The following is a 22,289-nucleotide window of genomic DNA, read 5'->3' as shown; positions in this document are numbered from 1 at the left end:
TATAAACAAGTCAGAGAGAAAAGGTTCAAATCAGGTTGCTATGGGGCAGATAGCATAACATAACAGGAAGGGGTCAAACCATCTTTCCAAGGCATTCCCTTAATCACCCACTTCCCCTAACTAGGACCCATCTCTACTACCTCTGCACAAACTATACAAATATTGATACCAATAGAATAATCCATTTCTGAAGCCAGGACCTCCATGATGCAAGTACTTCCCCCAAACTCCAAACACATTTGCATAGGGGACCACACCTGGATCATATGATCCTTTTAGGATACTTTAAGTCCTAAGTTATAGCAAAGCCTTTTAAGATATCTTTGTTTTCAACATGTGTGTGATAAAGAATCTGCTTGTTAGTAATTTAGTCATGTAGTATGGCAGCCTTCCATATGTACAGATTGTCGAACAAGTTATTGATGTCTATCTGCCAGATCCTTCAGTTCCTCCCTCAACAAGCTGAATCTTAAAAGAGTAGCAAGCTTTATCCCACAAGGAACGGCACAGCATTTGCTGTTGTCTAGGAAACCCACTTTCTTGATACTGAATCTGAAGAGTATGAGTCAAGTAATATAAATCAGAGAAAAAAAATTAAAAATTAACAAGGTAAAGATGATCATCCTTAGTAGTGGCTTGATGAATACTACTCTACCAGAGTAATACTTGGCCTTCTGGGAACTATTTGAATGAGTAGTGGTTGATGAGGTCAATGGAAAGAAGATATAATTATAAACTAAGTCCCTTGTCTTGGGAGTCAGAGCGCTACTGGCTTCCCGGAAATAAGTACACATAATCCCTATAGAAGAAAAGACAATGACAACTGAGAATGTGGATACTATCTGCTGACCAGGCCAGGGAGAAGAAAAACAGTAGCCACATTCATTGCCCAGGAACTCTGAAGTTTGTTATGCCAACTAGCAAATAAACTTGGTTAATAGAAACAGCCTGAATCTTGGCATTTCAGCAAGCTGTTGGCTTGCTGCTAGACACTTTGTTCCCTTGTCACAAAGGGCCCATCAAGCAATGCTGTACACAAATGATACCTGGGATCACTCCAGGAACCTCTTGTTACTCTGTAGACTGAGATATACAGTGTAAACCCTCTCTATGTTGCACAAAAGGGCAAATATTCAAAATAAGTAATGTCTGATGTCTCATCAGCAAGAATAATTAAAACAAAGGCAAATGGCAGTCACTGATGGTGAGACTGTAGACAGGATAGACCCCAAGGAATTATGTGGTCAAAAGTATATCAGTATTCAACAAAATAACAACTTTGTCCTAGATTGCTTTATCTTATGGCGTTATTCCTGAGGACTGTGGTAATCACACTGCTCACTTCTGCAGGAGACAATAGAAATATTTGAATTTGGTCATTTGTCAGAAGGAGTTGAGCTGTGTCATTAGGCTGTCATTTCTTCTGACGGAATGTTATCAGTAGGTGATAGCAGGTACGCATCATTACAGTTGTCATGCAGTGTTTCCCGAGACAAACAGATGGGGTGTGTCTTCTGTGGCAGTGCTGAGTGATCACCCTGTGATTGGAATCAGCAGGACTGCTATAAATCATAGCATACACCTTAATAGTTAAACAATTATCGGTAGTGGCAGAACTGGAAAATTCTTTAGTGATGATTTGCTGATTTTTATAATGAAGAAGACACTTTATAGGGATCTTTTTATCTAAATAACACAAGGAATCAAAAGCAGAGCCTTTATTTTAAATGCATACCTGGGGACTTTTTGTATTTATTACATTTCTCTGGACTGGAGGGAGGTAGTTTATCTTTAATAGCCAATCCCCAAAGTTCAGGAAACAGCTTTTCATATCTATTTTTAAAATTTAAGTGTAATACACATGCACAATAGTTTTATCATATAAAGATAACATGGAGAAAGAATGAAGGAGCGCAGAAGTGACCACTATTAAAGTTAAGCCTGGATAGGCTATTTTGGTGCTACAAATAAACAAGATATGGATTGGCCTATGGAATGGAAAGAACAATATATGTTCTTGAGGAGGAAAGACTACAGAGCTTCTTCCTGCCTATGCCCCATCACTTTCCATCATCTTGGCCTTATTCCTCTAATATCTTCTCTACTCTCATTCTTCTACCTCTGCAGTCCCTATGTTATTTGAAACATCTCAAACTCTCCACCTTTGAAAACCTCACCCTCCTGTTCTGCTGTGTGGCTTTGCCCATCTTTTCATGATCTTTGAGAATTTTCTTCAGAATTTTAAAACCCTATCTAGAAGCGTGTCAGCTCAAGTAGACCATCGCCATCTCAGGTACAAATCTACTGGCTCCTGTTCTTAGATCTGATAACTCACAGTCAACCAATCACCAGTAGCATTGAAAATCAAATATAAACATAAAATCATAATATAGATACAGCAGTAGATTTGAGTCTTCTCTGTGTGCCATGGCCTGTTTTACACAGCTCACACGCATGAGCTGCAGAATTGCAGTCATCCTGTGAGGTAGACATTACCACTGTCTCAATTCCACAGGTGAAAATATCTTGAGTTAACTCATGAATGCTGTGGTATTGCTAGCTGGTGACTAAGTCATGTTTCAAAATTGCATGTGCCCCAGCTTTTCAGCATCAGAGATGTGGTTGGCTCCAGAGAGGAAGTGGATTTCTGGTTTTGTTCTCTTTTACTTCATTTACTCTCAGACGGTCACGTAGGATTTGTGGCTACTGTGCACAGTTTGACAGCACAGCTCTGGAGTTTTTCAAGATGTGGATCACTAGGTTAGAAACAAAAAAGTCAGGCACAAAAAATACCTTCAAAGAAAATAATAGTTGTTCACCATTTCTAGAGTTTTTTCTAACAAAAACAAAGCAAAAGGTCTTAACTTGGTCACTGCATGGTGGTAATTCAGTTAAATATATTTGTTATCTCCTTTGAATGAGACATGGTGTTGGGTTTTCAGAGTGCTAAGTGACATGGTCACGGTCTTACCAAGCACCATGTAGCCTAAGTACCTTTATGCAAGATAACATAGACATATTTCATAGTTGCTTGATTAATTAGTAATGAAAGTAACTAAACATCCCTTGTCTAATACTTTTAACATTTGCTATTATTTTTTTCACACTTAATGCTTGAATCCATAGATGCATTCAAATTACAATTTTAAACTTCAAAAGCCACAAGGTGTTTTCCAGGCCTTTTTTTTTGGAGGGGGGGGTAAGTTGTTGCCTATTTTTAATTTTTATTACTTTCTCTAATTTTTATATAGGGACAGCTGTGTAACTATATTTAATTATCTAGTCCTATACTGAGGGTCTTATGCCCATGTTCCCTAATTAAGCCAGACCTGTAGCTCAGTAGGGGAAACACTACAGACCATGTAACATGATTTCTAGCTTCTTTCTGATTCTAACTCCCTCAAGTTGGAGACTGAGAAGATGGTAGAGCACTAAGGGGCTAAATTCCTCCTGGAGCAGCTAAGAAGGATTGAAGACTTCTGGGTAGGGGACCTTGGTTAGGGATGCTCCTCCTTGACAGATATGAGTTCTCCTTAACAGTGCTTCTGCACTGGCCTATGGTGGATGACAGGCTGAACTTCTCACTTTCAATTCTGATTCTTGGTCTAGTGGCTCATCAAATCTGACTATGTTAGTTTCCTCGTGCTTGTTAGATTTCTGTCAACTTGACAGAAGCCAGGATCATCTGGGAAGAGGAAACTCCTGTTAGAAAATGCCCTCCAGGTTCCCCATAGAGTCATCTTCTTGACTAATGATTGTTAGGAGAGGTCTCAGCCACTGTGGGTGGTGCCATCCCTGGACAGCTAGTCTGAGTGGTATATAAAAGCCAGCTGATATAGAGAACAGACCAGTAAAGTTTTCCTCCATGGCCTCTGTTTAGTTCCTGCCCTAATTTCTCTTGAAAGTATACTACAAACTGAGGGCTGAATTATAAATACCCTTTCCAATCCAACTTGCTTTTGCATATAGTCTGTATCGCAGCAACAGGAACCACAGTCGGACATCAGTGAGAACACACAAGATTTGAGAAGCACTGGAAGCAAAGCCTTCATATTTTTTTTCAGTTATTTTATTCCTTTCTACAGGTATATTTAAGGGCAAATCAATTTTCTTGGTCTGTAGGGATATGTTATAATTGTATGAGTCGGCTTTGGGTATTATAACAGAATTCTAGAGACTGAGTGGTTTAAACAGGAAGAATTTGTTTCTTACAATTCTGGAGGCTGGGGATTTTAGGAATAAGAATCTAGCTGACTTGTGTTCTGGTGAGAGATGATTTTTCCTGGTACAGAGATGGCTATCATCTTGCCATGTTTTTACATTGTAGGGGAGAAAAGAAAGAAGCAGAGGACAGGATGAGTGGGGAAGAGAAGGGCAGGGAGAAGCTTGCTTCTTGTGAGAGCATTAATCCTTTAGGAGGAATGTTCTTGGGTGGCACCTCAGTCTTTGCCTTTCCCTCTCCTCCCTGGTATTCACTGTTCCCTATGTGGACTAGAGACGACGTCTTGGAGTGGGCTGCTGAAGTTAAATGCTAAGTAAGAGAGCTCCCCTCTCTATGAATTAGAGCTAATATCTAAACCCTCTTACAAAAACTCACTTGGGTATTTTAGGCAACACAATGCTGCTTCTTCTTTTTAATTTTTTATTCAAAACTTCTATTACCCCAAAATGAGCAGAAGAACTTATCTAAGATAATATTAAAGCTATAAATATGATATCCTTCATATCATTAATCCCTCTGTAAACGGGTAAAGTGTGGGTAAGGTGTTTTTTAATTATTTTAAAAGATAGAAAATATTATTTTACTCTTTTGAAAAGCATAAAGTGTATACTTTCAAAAAGCAAAATAGGAGGTAGGCTATTTTAAGCTTCTCTAAAGTGTAAACAAACCCCTTAAGCAGATATGCATTGTAAATGAACACACACACACACACACACACACACACACACATTCTAAGTACCTCAGTAGAAAACCTTAGAACCGATGTATACAACCAACTTCTATCATCTTGCTTAGATTTTGTAACTGATATAAAGCCCACAGTTATCTTTCACATCCTATTTGCTTTGAATTATTATTAGAGTTATGGTCAACATGGGCATCAATTATATTATGGAGAACTGAAGACTTTAGGAATGATTTTTTGAAAAAACAATTCAGATCTAGATTTTTAAGTTTTCTCTACACAAGTCTTTAACAGCATGAACAGGTCCATACTTAACCATAACACTGAGAAAAAGAGTCAGTATGAATTTTATCTCTTTAAGCCTTGTCTTTTGATCCTACAGAATCCACTTTGACACATGGCCCTTCGGCTCTCCAAAGCAGTGTCTCTTCATGGTCCATGCTGGTGAGGTCGTTAAGAGCACAGAAGCCCATGTCAGCAGATAATCACCCTACAGGAGGCCAAGTAAGCAAGCTTTAAGAATTGTATCATGCAATAATGTAACAATAATGTAATGTAATATAATATAATGTGACAAACAATAAATAGGCCATGACAAGCAACGTACCATTGTTTACACTCAAGCTTTAAGAAAATGCCAGACTTTACAAGCGTTTGAGAGGACAGAGAGTATGCCACATAACAGAGGTGGGTATTTTCTTTTACCCAGAATCAGATCAAAAATATTTTAGGCCATCTGATTCCTGACGAGTCATCTCTTGTCACGTGGGTAGGTAGTAACCTTGGTCATTGATAAACATGACTGTCCCCAGCAGAGCATCGTTTCCAAACCAGGTGGTTCTGGCACCCGTGTTGAATACATTCTTTCTCTCACTGTCTGCTCTGTTACTAGGTAATCTGATGGAATGGGATATTTCATGCTTCACACAAAAGTAATTGCAAAATCCCTTCCTTCAATGAGTATGTTACTGCAAACTGATTAGAAAATGGCATTAGTCTGTTTGTTTCGATGAATAATTGCAACATTTGAAAACCATTTGAGAACACCGTCTAGGCACTTTCAGTGTGGGGAGTTAAAAACAAAGCAAAGCAAACCAAACCAAACCAACCAACCAAACAAACAAACACATACCCAGAAAACTAAGCTCTGGCATTTTATTGATAAGTACATATCTTTCATTGTTATTCTGAGTAGTAATTTCTGTGTCACATTCAGACAAAATTCTGTAGTGTGTGGTCAGATCAAGATTGACAGTGCAAAAGTTAAAGGAGGTTATAGAAGTGAACAGGGGTATTAGAAGAATAACTTTACCAGAACCCAGAATGAGAAAGTAATTCCTGTCTTCTTCAATCATTTTTGTTGTTGGAAAATTATAAAGATAATAAAAATTGAAGGAAGAAGTGTGAACAATATGTCCTGGGCACTGTAAACAGAAATTTACTCAGTGATCTTCCAGGCTTTCTTGAAAGGAAACTGGTTCCTAGAAATTACATGGAAAATTTCCTGAACTCAAGAATCAAATTGCGCTTAGAGTTTCAGACATACACACTTTAGGGATTGTTGCCATGGGGCTCAAGGAAGAGACAGGGCAGTATCCTGGATGTTGAAGTTATAGAAATTGGGTCATTTTTAGCAAAAACACTATAGCTTCAAATTACCTTGTCACTGTGAGATAGTCATAAAAATAACTTAAAAATAACCATCATATTTTTTAAAATTTCATGTGATAAACTACAGGACTAATAAGCTGTGGTGGCAGAGTTTTCTTTGACTCAAACTGCACCTGAAGGATATAAGAAACATAAAGAGCACATGCCCTACCCTGTAGTAGCCAGTAACAAATAAGGCTCCTGAAGATAAGAAAAGTGTCACATGCTTTATCAATTTATTTTTTCGACTCTTCTGGATTCCCTAAATAATTTCATTCTGGCTTTCTGTGTTTGAATGCTTGAAAACAGGTCCTTCAACTGACTATAGAATGATGGCCACTGATAGCTTTTCCAGTGGATGTGAGGGAAGGTTGAAAATTTAGGTTAAGTTGAATTAGAGACTTCAGGAATCTTTTAATTTGCATCTAGAACACAGACAATTAAGTACAATTTGTCACTTAGTGACCCTTGGCTCTTTACTGTCCTAAGGATACAAAGAAGCACAATTTGAAATAGGAGTTTTGCCACCAAAGCAGCTTTTCTTTTGGACACTCAATTGAGAATCTTCATAGGTCCTACAGTCAAGAACCCTGGGCTGCAGTGAAAGTCCTGTTGGCCCATCTCACCTGTAGCATTCTTCATGCTCTTTACTTCTTAAACCCTGAAAATAAATGTTTGTATAATGAAAAGTTTGTTTATGTGGTATGTAAATACAAGGTCTGTAGGCTTAGATTTTTCAAAACCTACTTTAATAAGGGTTCTTAAATGCTTCAACCTCCCTTCTAACCTGCCACCCACCAGAGGTAGTGGGAAAGGAAGGTTGATAAGAAACAGGGGTTGTGGACCTGTTTAGAAAGAGTTCTTTGGGCAATTCCAATCTTCATTGTCAGGATATCAGCAGTTCAGTCTACTAGCAAAATGCAAACATGAATCAGTAACAACAACTCGATCCAAAAGAAATTGCAAGGCTCTGCCAAATGGCCCAAGTCCACTGAAGCAGCAAGAAGTGGCCAGAATATCATGAGAAATTCTTTGATGACTTACTCTCTATGAAGTCACCACAAGCAAAGATCAGCAACTTGATGCAAGGCGAACAAATACCATCAGTGAAGACTACCAAGGCAGAGCAAAGTGAACCAATGCCACAGCCCCCTCCCACTGTCTGTGTGGTCATATTTATATTCTTCCTAAACATCATGTGCCCTTTCTCATGTGTCTCCTTCAGCAAAATATCCTTTCACTTGTCTGCTTCAGCAAAACATCATATGACATAACTCATTTTTCAAAGGAACCAGAAATTTCTACTTCAGGAGTCTCTGCTGTGTGTTTTCGTGTTAAGCCTTCTCCTTTGTATTTCAGCTGGTACCACAGCCTATAGGTTATGGTCGTCCTGATACCCATGTTAAACTCTATTTCACTAAAGCTTTCAATTATATTTCTTACTATTCTTCTGATTATTAAAATAATGTGTGCTCATTATAGTAAAAGTGTAGTCTGCAGAGAAGTGTGAAGTGTGAGACATATTACCAGTTATGTAATGACTAACAGGTAATCCATTACTCGATTCTTTCTAGAGTTACTTTTCTACACACTCTCTATAAAAAAATATGAAAAATTTGCTTTATAGCTTTGTGTACTTAACACTAAATCATGTCATTTTTTTCTATGGCATGACAGAAGTAAGTATTATCCTGCATATAGTAATACAGTTTAAAATATATTAAACTCTATCATTGATTTCTTTAATTTGGGTAGATTTTAGAAATACTCAATGGAATGCATTTCTTTTGTGTATGACTCTGCGCATATTTCTAACAATTTTGTTAGAAAAAGTTTTGAAGGTTGGGCATATTACTCAGGCTTCTACAGAGAAACAGAACCAAAAGCGTATATTATTATAAACTGGGACTTACTGAGCTGACTCAGAACATCACAGAGGCTGAGAAATCCAGCAGTGACTGCTTGGAGGGTGGAGAGCTAAATCTGTTGAGACTGGAAAAGCTAGAAGCCTCAGAATGATAGAAGAGCCAAGGGACAGCCCTGGTCTAAGTCCAGAGGCCTGGCAGTACTTACAGAGCCTCTAGTGCAAGTCTGCGGTCAATAATTAAAAAGCCTGGAGTTTTATGTCCACAGGCAACAGCAACAAGTAAGTGAACTTGATCAGGAGGGGAGAGCATGAATGAAGGCTGGCTTCCCACTTCTACTTTTGTGGTTCATTTTGCCCACGACTACTCCCACCTCTTGGGATTCCTATTTGCCCTGCTCATTCACCTAGGAAGCAGTCTCTCCAAAATTCCCCTCCATACACACCCCCTGAAGTATGGATTACCAGTTTTCTGAGCCTCTTCTCAATTCAGCCAAGCTGATAGCCAGAGTATCCATCACAGACATTAGACCTTACAGGTATTATTATAGAATATATGTGAACACTGATTTGATCATCTCTGTGAGTCTTCCTAACATTGCTACCTCACCAATGCTGACTTTCCAGGAACTCTTTTGGTTCCATAAGGAAGATGGACACAGTTAATGCCAAATGTAAATATCTTTCTGAAAACTGTAGGCATAATTCTTTGTGCACTGTATAAAGGTCATCCTTGTGTTATTCAAATGTTGATTTCTCTGCCATCATTTTTTGTTTCAATCCAGACATGGCTTTGTTATGTTTATTCTTAGAAGTTCCTGTCTCAAGTTTGTATAAACATTGAGAAACATCATTCATTTTCTACCGTGCTAATAAAAGCCAATGAACCAATACAGAGCTTCTGAGAGAAGAAAGTGAAATTTCTGATTGTAGGAGGGGTGGAGAAAGAATCAGAAAGTGAGGGAGGGAACCTTGAGGAGAGGTTGACAAAAACATTAGAAGAACAGAGCTGAATCAAAAAGGAGAAAGAAATGCAAATAAAATGGGAATGTTGTCTGGGAGGAAGTCCAACTAGCTTGCAAGTTTAGAACAGAGTAATTATTGCTCAGTATTTGGCTCAAGACAAGTTTAATAAATCTGAGTTTCTCTGTATGGTTATTGGGAAACTAGCAAAGGTAAGGAAATACAGTTGTGTTTGATTAATCTACTACTTAAATTTATATTAAAATAAGTCATTTTACAGGAAAGCAGATGGAGAATAAAGAGGTTGGACCTGATGGCAGGGACCGGGGTTGGGGGGAGGGTGGCTCTCATAAATAGTTCTATACCAAAGCTCAAGAAATGTTGAAAGATACTGTGAAATCCAAACTGTGGCCTTTGTAGGCCAAGCAACTGAGGCTATCTTTGTGTGGGAACCTCCCCTGAGATAGAGGGGATAGAGAGGCATGGAGGAAACCCATTGGTAACAGTGAACCACCAGCAACTGAGTATTCCAAGAGGCAACATGCCCTGCTGACTGAGAAGTTAATCCAGGCAGCAACAGTTGCTGGAAGAAGCAGAAAAGGCTGTGCATGGTCTGAGCATCCCAGAGCTCATCTACAAATGAAGAGATAAAGCCATAGGAAGGAAATGGCATGTCTCTTGGTGGTATCATCTCACAAGGAAACTGGGGTTGACAGAACTGGTACCCAAGTGCCAATGAGTGTCACCACATCCATACAAACAGACAGATTCAGGCATCTGTCTGAATTGTTTCCTTTCTCCCATGGAAACTTAAAATGTTCCTACTTGATTCTGATTCACAAGGCAGAAGTTACCAGAACTTTCTTCCCTTTTCTTTGTCTATGAGTAACTCCTTACAGTCTTACAGCACAACTTGCTCGCCTCTCTGCACTGGAAATGTTTACTCTGTAGCCCTCCCCTGAACTGACTTTCCCATTTCCTCTTATTTTCCCAGTTTAAAATCTCTAGCTTTCCCAGAAATTCACTTATGTAAATACTCCCATGTTTAAAGATAACATCTTATTTTCTTTATTGATGTCTTTATTGCTCTTCTGATGTCTCCTGGGACTTCTATGCTATCCCACAGACTAGGTAAACCTGCGTTGCTTCATTTTCAAGCAATTGAAAAGTTCTTATATCATCTATTTCTTTGCTCAGTTTCACAGGCAGGATTTTTGTAATGGCTTTCTTGACACAACATGTGCTTAATTTTGGTAGTGTTCCAGGAGGGCTTGTACATGGCGTGAGCTGTGCCATTGTTGATGAGCTGTGCCATTGTTGAATGCTGTGTACCACACGAACCAGCTGGACCCACATTAGGTCTAATACCTATACCACGTGCGCTGAACTTTTCTTTTACTTTCTGTTACATTGGATTTTAAAAGAAATGTTTAGGAAGTGTCTGTGGTGATAGTGCATTTGACTGCTTCTCCTTTCTACCATAAAGTTGTGATCTTTAAAAAACATACTTTGCATTGTGTTGTCTTCCCTGATAAAATGGTGTTCTCAAGTCAATGAAATGCTATAACACCTTCCAAATAAGGCTATTTGAGTTAATGTTGGTTCATATTAATATTGTGGTAGATTCCCTAACTTATTAATTTATGAACATAATTTCCAAAACTTTAGTATACTAAAAAGAATCTAGATGTTCATTGAAAGAATAATATATTATGATCAAATAAGATTTATCCTAGAAATCAAAGCTTATTGTCTAAAAATAATTCATCATATCCTAGAAACCAAAGGAAAACAGTATGCAAATGTTTACAGATGGAAAAATTTCGTTGAAAAATATTCAATAGTACTTACAGATGTTGAGAAAATAATGATAAATCAGGGCTGGTAAGAAGGCTCGGTAGGTAAGGTTCTTGACTCAGTGGTGTGAGGATTCATGTTCGGATAGCTAGCACCTATTTAAAGCTGTATTCAGAGCCTTGCATTGGTAACTCCAACACTGGGCTGAGGTTAAAGCTAGCAGAATCCTCAGAGCTCATTGACTACTCAACCTTGATGAAACAATGAGCTGCAGTTTCAGAGAGATGCTGCCTCAAAAAATTTAGGTGGAGAACCATCAAAGGAAACAGTAGATGCTGACCTCTGACCTCCATCTACACACTCACACACTTGTATGTGTAGCTGCATGCTCACATAGACACACCCATAGGCACATGTACAGACAGCCAATACATATATGCCTGAATTCATACATGATAACAATGACTCAACAAAGTAGGAGACATTTTATAAACATGGCATTTATGCATATATATATATACACAGCTGTATCCCAGACAGCATGGCATAACGAATGACGAAATGCTAGAGGCAGTTCTGATAAAGGTACAAATGGGATGGTGCTGCTTAAACCTCAAGTGTCTTGGTGATGTTGGACCAGCTCAATTATCAGGAGGGAGAACTAGGACTCAAAACCAAATGATTGAAGTAAAGCTCTTACATTTTGATGTCTCGTTACTTAGAAACTCCCGAAGCATCTCATTGGAAAATTCCAACTCTTACTCACTTCCAACATCTAAAACAGGCATCTTTAAAAACATAAACTTGGCTCATTGTATAAAACTCCCCTTGGTTGGGAAAAAGTTCAATCTGGAGAAATTGAAAATGAAACTGATGAACTGAGGTTGGAGGGGACAGGTAGGGATTTTTTCTCTAATGGAAATTGTGGGGATGTGAATAGAGAAGGATGTGTCCAAGGCCAAGTGTGGAAAAAGAACTTGAATAAACATTTTGCATAAAAGTAATATAAATGACCTTTCAGCTCATTAATAGATATTCAACAACATACAAAATGCTACTTGTTATTTAATATTTACCAAAGAAATGATGGATTGAAAGTCTATGTCCTACACATGTTTGTATTCTACAGGGAAATTTTTCAGGATGGACAAGAACTATTGGGAAGCACTGCCTAATGACCCAGGGTAGAGCAGAAAGCAGTTTATGGGCAGGGTTTGGAGGCCGGTTTTTATGAGTATCATTTCACAATGTGTTTCTTATTTCTTTTATTCTCACCTTTGACCTCCTTCAGAGCAGAGGTGAAATGCTCTGGATAGCTCAAATATGCTCCCTATTTAGAGAGGCTGGCCATGGACCCTGATCTTCCTGCTTTTACCTTTCATGTGCAAGGTTTGGAGGTGAGAATCATTATATCTAGTTTGTGTCTTCAGTCGCTGTAGTCAGTGGCTATATTTGCATCCAAACATGGCCTTTATAGATAACTGAAGGAGAATGCAAATTAGTAATTTTATAATTTGCATTTATTTATTTATTTATTTATTTATTTATTTATTTATATGCTAGAGTTAGAGTATGGGGGCAGTGCACCAGTGTGGAGAATGGAGAACAATTTTCAGGAGTCATTTCTCCTGTTTCACCATGAGAGTTCCCAGCATGGAACTCAAGCCATTGGTCTTGGCAACCCACAGGTTGCCCTACCCACTGAGCCTATTCCACTGCCTCACAAAGCTTTAGCTTTAGTCAACTTCGTAAAGTATAAAGATGACATCATTCTTGAATACCATAGAGACTGAGTTTTATGGTGTATTCATTTACTGTTTGCTTTTTCATACTTTGAAACTACCTGCCCAATTTCTTTTATAATTAGAAATAGAAAGATATGAAAAAATTCTTAAATTTTTATAATCACTTCCTATATCAAGGAGCTATATGTTAACATATTTATTTTACTTTATGAACTCCATTAACCTTATAATTTTACTATGTGTTAAATTATAGAACTTAATGACATGTATGTTATCAAACCTGCTGTTTTTCCTGTTTTGAATTAAAAATACCAACTCTATATCTCTAGCCAGAAATCAGTTACTTTTCATCTTGATAGCTTTGTTTTAAAAATCTGCAGTTTTCAGTTTGTCACATGATATAAGCTGAGACTCTATGCTTTCTCTGAAAAAGTAGGTTAATTGTTTCATGGGCTCTGCTAAGTGGTTCTGCTAACCTGCTGCTTCAAGATGCAGATCTAAAAAGTTCCATAGACAGACTTATTTCAAGGATCATAAACCATGTTTTCATAAACCAGTGGACTGTGAGCTCCACTCTGTCTGCTTCCTCTCTGTTCTTTTACTATTTAAATAGTGTCTGTACCAGTGGATTATTTTCTAGATGAACTCAGGAACACAGTGTCCACTTTACTTCCTTAATCAGCTCTTGTATGTAAACTTTGCTTTCAGTTTCATTTCTTAGGAAATATTTTTGGAAAAAAAGTGATATTTTTGTAATGTGTAGTATTTCCATTTAAGGATTAAGTTCACACCTGAAATTATTTAACTGGTCATCTGTCTTCTCATCTACACCTGTCTTCTCTAGGTAATACCAATCTTTTCATTATTATAATCATTCCTAAGAACTCTATAATCTATTTCTCCTGCATAGTGCTGCGATATAGAGTAATATGTAAAAAAGTTATTAGTTATATATCTTTTATTTATTATTGACATTTTCCTCAATGTATCATAGATGTTGGCATTTCAGTTTTTGTGGCACCTCCGGTGTTTGTTGAACATTGTCAATTGTATAATTATAGAAGTCATGGCTATTGTGTTTTCTCCTTGTAAATAGTGGTGGCTGTATTTGCATAAACCTCTATGTGTTTAGTATTGAACTGAGTGGAATTTAGATCCCAGATTTGCCATTTAGTAGTTTTATTACAACCTCACACAAGCTTCCTGTGCTGTTATCTTTACTTGTAAAATGGAGACTATTATCAGATGTGCATCATAAATGTCCTAGGCATGTGACCATTCCTTAGTCTGTAACACAACTTGCACAGTACTTAACTTGTAGCAGATGCTTAAAAAGAAAAGCCATAGTGTTTGCATTATTATCTCTTGAGATGGTGATGGGCTTATCTACGGGGCAATGTAAAAGGGATGAAAAGTGAGAGCAAGCCTGCCTGGAATTTCAGCAGTGACTCACTGTGAGGAGCACTTCTGTCTTCTCACCCGTGGTTTAACTCACTATTCACATGCTATGTGTCTTTTAAAAGAGGATGCATTTTGTCCAGTCAGAAAAAAAATGAAGGAACGAGATGGTCTTCTGCTTTTGAGGGCTCTGTTTCTTCTGTTGGAGGAAGGAAGGGTGGAGTTGACTCAAACACTGAGTTTTTGAAACCCTTGCCCTTTTTTGTTAAATTCTCTAAGAGTGCTTGATAATGTGAGTGTGTTTATTTTTCTCTTATTCTTAAAATGCATAAAACACACTGTTAGAACACTCTGGGGGTTATTCAGATCTGCATGGATATGTAGAATTATCACCATCATCATCAACCCTTAATGAACTTACTTATTTAATCTCTTCATTTAAATCTTCTGGTACAACAGGCTATGTTAATATTCTGTAGTCTGGCATTGTGAACATTTTTATTATGGGACATTAAGCTCTGTCTACTGTCACAGTTAGTAAAGCTCACTTTACCAGAAATATAATTTGAGCACGGAAAGATTGTAGAGTGAATAATTCCTCTTTATTAATACATACTATATAATTGTGTTGACACCATTTGTAATTTTATTAATGATTGTTTCTGCATTAATGTCACATGAACCTAGAACATATGCATACCCTCGCTTTCTGAATGAAGGGCTTTTTGTGAGGACACACTGGTGCACTTCTGAGCCTGTCAGTCTCCCAGGCTGCATGACTACATTCTCTCTGACATGCTTGGTTCAGCTCCCTTTAAGCAATCTTGTAACTGTTGCTCCAGTACAAAATCCTCCTCTCCCTTTCAAGTTCCCTGTGAGTTTTGGCAGAAACCTCTTTATTTTTCCAGAGAGGAGGTTTGTGTCTCTTAACTCAGTCCTTCTTTGGCCAACTAACTCTCATCCTAGTCACACTGCCACAATTGATTTCTCCCAGACTGGGATGGCTTTCTTGTTGGTAATTCTGGATATAGACTACTAAGTTCACTACCAATGATAGTCACCTCCCTTCCCATGGGTACCAGCTCTGGGATGAGAAGTTAGTCCATGCATGTTGGCTTCTGCTTTAGTTTTATTTGTTGTCCCAGTCTCCTGGAAGGACGACAGAATGTATGTCATCCTCATAGTGAGTCTTCACTGATAGCATTTCTTCTCTTCATATTGACAAACCAGATTTAGACCAAATTTCATCTCCAAGATGGCATCCTGGGGAAGCCTACATAGTGGGGACTGTCAACAGGGTCATTGGAGATGACCCTGGCGTAATTCTCAAAAGAGGCTTCTTGACTTTCTCTTCTGATGATGCTATAATCTGGGAAATCTTGGACAAAGATGTCTGCTGGCCAGTTTTGTCTCAACAAGCTAGGGCCATCTGAGAGGAGGTATCCTTGATTGAAAGAATGCCTTCATAAAATAGGACCGTAGGCTAGCCCTTAGGACATTTTCCTAATTAGTAGTTGATGGGGGAGGGCCAATGGGGGAGGGCCCAGCCCACTGTGCGTGGAGCCAGTCCTGAGCTGGTAATTCTGAGTTCTACAAGAAAGTAGGCTGAGCAAGGCATGGAGAACAAGCCAGTAAGCAGCACCCTTCCATGGCCTCTGCATTTCCTCCTGCCTCCAGGTTCCTGCTCTGTTTGAGTTCTTGTCCTGACTTTCTTCAGTGATGAACTGTGGTGTGGAAGTGTAAGCAGAATAAATCCTTTCTTTCCCAAGTTGCCTGGGTTATAGCATTTTATCACGGCAATAGTATAAGACAATATGCAACTTCTTTGGACCTCAGCTTTATTATACTTAACATGATGATAATGTTTCCTGTCAAAGTTGCTGTGACGCAAAAATTATTAACAGATAACCAGATGAGATCAGAGGTCTTGATCATGCGCACCTATTGCTCGTGTCACCATTGATCTTGAAATACTCTGTGTTTTATATTTGAAAATGCAAAACATAAAGAGGATATGGCTTCCTCATTCTCATATCCAAAGTGAAGTGGCACAAGTGTCTTCCTGTTGGAAGCTAAATGAAAATGCAGCTGGAAATACACATGCATAATTGAGAAGGACTTGAAAATGCACTAGAATCAAGGATTAGCAAAAGGACCCGAACGTATTACAGTCATTACTTAACTAAGAGATGCTGATTGAAACCCATCGTCAGGAGCTCACAGCATAATCAAAGTATGAACAAGAGATAGTTGCATGGATCCAATGGCAAGATGTGCTCAGTTCTGGCTGTGTGGCTTCCAGTATCATGATGACAAGGTAGAATAGAGAAGTTGACCCGAGAGCAGAGAGGTTCTATCCTAGGGTGCTGGTGGGTGATGAATGCCTGTATTCTGTTGGCTCTAGGAGAGATGGAGAGTTGCAAGATGAAAGTGCTATATCTGAGGAGATATTTTTTCTTTAGATTTATTGTGTTTGAGATAGTAGTGGGTTATCCAAGTAGAACTAGCCCAAAGCCAGGAATCGACAAACCGTTTGGAAGTAAAGGATAAGAGAGTGATTTTTAATGTTTGTAGATATGTGCTTTGTGTTTTGATTACCATTTTTTATTCATGTATAATGTATATATTTTAACATATATATATTTGTAATACATTTTAAATTATGATATAATTTAAAGTATAATATATTATAATTTAAAATAAAATTATATATATTTTAAAGTAAAAACAGTATATTTAATACATATGTTAATATATTAAATATTATAATTATCTATTTAAAATGCAAGTATATATGTGATGTTAAAAGTAAAAGCATATAATATATCATTTCCAATATAACATAAACTATACATAAATTAAGATGTAATTTTATATTTATGTGTAATTCAGAAATAAAAATGTGGAACAAAACAAAGGTAAGTAATCCTTGACCTGATTTAGCTCAGGAGGCCACAGTTTGTCATCTTCTGCTGCATTCATTGAAGGAGATCAGGTGCTTGACTGAGATGGTACATCTCAGGATCTAGATTACTCTCTTCCCAGAAGTGAATTAAAAAGTTGACTTCTCTGTGGTTGCTAGATAACTCAGCATTCTATTTGCTGCCATGTGATGGCAATGTGAGGACAGCTTTGGTTGCTCTGCTGGAGGAGCACTTCTGACTGCAAGTGCAGGACTCAGGCAGTGAAACCCCTACCATGGCCTGCCCTTCCTTCACCAGCCCCTCCTCTCTTCCTAAACAGAGATCGTAAATCTAAAGATATTCTCACCCATTTCCTCTTCCTCAATGCATGTCATAGCAACTAAAAACAGTTTACAACTTCTCTGTTCTACCCTTATTCTCAGATTTGGCCTTAGAGGAGGTCTCTTGCCTGCTTTACCTGATTGTAAAGCACAAAAATCTCATTTCATCAAGGATCTTGCAAGTTAGCTAGCAGGAAGAATATTGCTTAGACGGGCCAACAAGCCTTGGGCGCAATGGCCTGGGTAGGTCTCATTTAGTATGTTAGCAATTTCTATGTCGTTCTTGCTTTCCAGTCCTGCTTATGCAAAGAAATCTCCTTTGAGATAGCCATAGGGACAAGGATTCAGTGAACTTTCTAGAACATTGTGGAAGCTGCAGAATTGTTCTCACTCCAGGAGAGTTGTACATCTCAGTTACACAGGGACAGAAGCTCCTGCATCTGGGCCATACCGGGTCTTAAACCATAGTAACCCAGAGGGTTATTTGTTCTTCAAAATTATCCTTCTCAAAAAACGAGTAAATATGTTTCCGGGCATTTTGGGTAATGCTATAGCAAATCAATATGGCTGATGAAGGTTGCAGGGCTCTAACTGCAGGGAGTTCACCAGGATTCCAGAGGGCCAGAGGTGTCTCAAGTGTCAGAAGTAGGGTACACCTGTGGAACTGAGCCACCAACACACTAGCTCTGACACTGTCTCAAAGTGGCAGCCTCAGAAGTATACTGAATTATCAGACACTCAACTGGTGTCTCCTGTGGAGCTGCTTCATTGCAACGATGGAGAGAAATACCTGTATGTTGGTACTGAGAAAATAATCTTTGCTGTAATCACACAGTAACAGAAACTGAATTTGAGTATGAAACTATTAAAATTGAACATTATCACTAAAGCATAAAATATTTGTAAGTTAAAAGAAAATTTTATTCATTTTGACAATTACATACACACATGTGATTTATTGTGATTATGTTCATCTCCCAATACATTCTCTTATCCTCTTCTTACTCACACAGGTAACTTCTTCTCAACTAGCCATGTTTCTGCTTTCATGTCTTTCTTGTGCACACAGCCACAGATACTATGTGCCCTTGACTGTGGCAGCCAGGCCATGTCCAGCAGACACCACTTTTCTTAGCATTCCTCCTTGCCTCTGGCTTTTACAGCCTTTCTATCCTCTTTTGGGTACCATCCCTGGGCCTTGATGGGTGAAATGTAGATGCCAGGTTTAGGGATGAGCATTGAACAAACACTGCTGTCTTCTCTCACTAAGACAGTCCAGAAGAAGATTCTCAATTGTCCCTCACTTCTTGTCTGTGCCATGAAGCATCTTTTAAAAGTGTCTATCAACTATAAATGTAGGTTCAACAAAATCCAGACTTTTTAAATGTTGACTTTATTTTAACAGGATACTATCAGAAAATTCCTAATTTTATGTCCATGGAATTAATGAAGAATAATTCTTGTGTTCACAAATATTGCAGGAACAAAGAGTGATATCCTTGCTTTACAAGGGTTTTAAAATATGAGACAGAATTAATTATACCAGCTTTAGGACACAGAGGTTGACACCAACACTTCACGATGCTTAGGCTTTTGGGAAGGGATATTGTTAAATCCTTTTAAATATTGACTAAGCAAATATGTCTTAGATGTTATTCAAATAAAGAAAATGTGAGTTCTGGTATTCTGTCCAATCTAACCAAGGAATTTCTTAAACTAGCCATGAATAATGAGTCCATCTTATTCCCTTGATTACATAGATATTAGAGATTAAATATATTTTGTTTACATGGATTTTATTAATTACAAGATTAGCCAAGATAGGTGGCTTTTGCAAGAGATTTCTATAGAGATTAAAATTTCCCAAACTGCAACCCAGAATTTTTAAAAGAGAATATTTTATTTCAAAGAAGTTGATAAAATCTATAGTACATTAGTTTTGTACATATAGATATTCAGTTTAGGTCACAGAGAGTAATTTTAGATATACTTTGTTTTCTCATAGTTTTGTTGGTTGATTCCATGGTTTATTTTCATTTCCATCTGGGCTATTGGGATGGCAGGTATGAACATCTATACTGTTTCAATCGTTAGTGTCTCCACTGAATTTTCTTGTGTGCCAGTAGAAGGAACAGAGAGGACAGACCTTTTAAATCATGTCTTTGGAATTTACACATAGTTTCGGGCATAACTACTCAGGTATGGTCAGGGCTTGGTGCTGATTTGAGGAGAGAAGTAGAAACCCCTCCTCAGTAATGGGACTTTGGAAAAGACACACAAAATATGTCAGATTGTTGTGATCATTTTAACACACATACATGTGGGATATGTTTTAATTTGCCATGTAGTAAAAGGTAAATTTATTTTTATTTATGATGGTCAACCATTGTATTTTTCATATTTCACAACCACAGGTAGCAGATAATAATAAGAAAAGCAGGCCAACAAGTTTCAGTTCAGTCTGGTTGCAGGTGCTGCTGGCATGAGTTTTTGATTAGCTACTGTCCGATGTGTCACGAGGGAAGAAGGATTTATGCCTGTGAGAAAGTCTAGCAGTTTCAGCATTTCAAAATCCTGCTCGTCACACCATTTTCACTGTTAATAGGCATTAGTAAGTTTGTTTCTAGGTTGCTGTCACTTACATGCCTCTATAACAAGAGCAATGATTAGTTCACTTTTGCTTGAAACCCTCTCAATGAGTGCTTTCTTGCCCTGAAGGTCTCGGGTCCACTTCCATTGCTTCTTGCAGAAAGCCTCTCCCCTCCCCCCCACAACCTCTTCTTCTATATGTTCACACACTACCTTCCTCTAATATAAACCAAGATCTGCAGTTGCTAGGCTCATCTGTCTCATCTGAATGTGAGCTCAGGGAAGACAAATAGGACATTATCTTTGTTCATGGCAGTATTGTTTCCTCTCATTGTTGTTAGAGCACTGCAGTGGGCAATTGATGTTTAATTTCATCTGGAATAAATTGTAGCAAAGTTACTCTCCTTTTACATATTCACATGTAAGTAAATAATACTGTAGAATCCCTCTTTCTGATCAGTATTGATGAGTTTGGGTGTCAAAAACAAGAAGCATGTAATGGTTGTGTGTGTCTGTGTGTCTGTGTATGCAATTTATGAAGTGTTCTGTCTCATAATATATGACATAGCCTTTGGGAGAGCAATATTCATAAGGTCCTTTCTCAGGTTGTAACTATACAACCAAGGGAACAATTTTGAATATGTGCATGTGTGTGTGTAATTTTACAATTCCCTAGACCATCAGACAACCACAATCACCCAAATTTGATACTTCCCTTATGTCTTTGATATATTTCCTCATCACCATAGGGAAAGTTAGAGTTGCAGCAATAGGCTTCTACAGGGAAGAGCACAATAATTGTTACACAATATCAGATGGTCAGCAATGAAAACACACATGCAAGTAACATACAGACTGAGCAGGTTATATTTTGTAATATATACAAAATATATGTATATGTATATACAAAATACACATATATATGTATATATATATATGTATAGTGTATGTGTGTGTGTGTGTGTGTGTGTGTGTGTGTGTGTGTATGCAATGGCAGTTGATGAAAAGGAGGCCATGATTTTGAAAGAGAGCAGCAGGAGGAGTGTACAGAAGGGCTGAGGGAGGGCGGGAAAGGAAAAATGATGTGACTGTAATGTAATGTCAAAAATAAGGAAAGACACCTTAAAAATAACTATTACCTAAATAGATTGCCCTAGATTGCACAAATAGTCTCATTACTTTCTATTAAAATCATTTATGACAACTATGTTATATATATATATATATATATATATATATACATATATATATAAAGTTGTGTGTGTGTGTGTGTGTGTGTGTGTGTGTGTGTATAAAATTGATAAACATAATACATATATAGTATATATCTATTGTCAACCACACTTGCACTGAAACACATTGTTCTATAAATTACCTTTCTATTGCTGTGTAAGAAATCACGACCAAAGAAGCTTAAAACAACATCTTCAATAGAGTCACAGTTACATAGGTGTCCAGTTTAACTTGATATTCTTTCTATAGTATAGGTAGAAAGCAAAGGATTTGCCAAACAATCTCTTTCTGGAGATGCTGGAAAGAATCTGTTGCCTGGCTCATTAAAGTTTGTAGATAGAATTCGGTTTTTGTAGGTTAGGAGTGAGGCTCATATTTCTTCACTGGCTGTCAGCAGAAACTGCTCACCATACTGGAAACATGGATGCTGTGTTTCATGACACTCATCCATCCCAAATCGTCAGTGAGTTATACAGTCTACATAATTTTATTTTTTATTTTTTTAAAGATTTATTTATTTATTTTATGAATACACTGCTATTCTTTTCAGACACACCAGAAGAGGGCATCAGATCCCATTACAGATGGTTGAGAACTACCGTGTGGTTGCTGGGAATTGGACTCAGGACTTCTGCAAGAGTAGTCAAGAGTAGTCAGTGCTCTTAACCTGTGAGCCATCTTTCCAGCCCCATCTACATAATTTTAAGTCTAATTTTTCTCAGAATTTCTGTCTGCCATCCCCCCTTTTCCACCAGATAGAAAACATCTCTGTCTCTGTCTCTGTCTCTGTCTCTGTCCCTGTCTCTGTTTCTCTCTCTGTCTCTCTGTCTTTCTCTCTCTCCTCTCTCTCTCCTCTCTCTCTCTCTCTCTCTCTCTCTCTCTCTCTCTCTCTCTCTCTC

The 22,289-nt window shown here is 38.0% G+C and overlaps 1 protein-coding gene across 7 annotated transcripts in view; it reads left to right on the top strand.

Moving 5' to 3' along the window:
* The window catches only part of Il15 (interleukin 15), a 78,981-nt gene that overhangs the window by 32,798 nt on the left and 23,894 nt on the right, over positions 1 to 22,289 (top strand). For 6 of the 7 annotated variants that reach the window (XM_028753437.1, XM_028753441.1, XM_028753435.1 and 3 more), the window contains one exon: positions 5,290 to 5,411. The exons of the other annotated variant lie outside the window; for it this stretch is intronic. The gene's annotated coding sequence lies outside the window, so the exon portion shown is untranslated. The remainder of the gene's footprint in view (positions 1 to 5,289; positions 5,412 to 22,289) is intronic. 7 annotated transcript variants of the gene reach the window in all.

This window comes from Grammomys surdaster, unplaced genomic scaffold (assembly GCF_004785775.1).
Source record: "Grammomys surdaster isolate TR1022 unplaced genomic scaffold, NIH_TR_1.0 125947, whole genome shotgun sequence".
Lineage (NCBI taxonomy): Eukaryota > Metazoa > Chordata > Mammalia > Rodentia > Muridae > Grammomys > Grammomys surdaster.
This window is presented reverse-complemented; position numbering and strand designations above follow the sequence as displayed.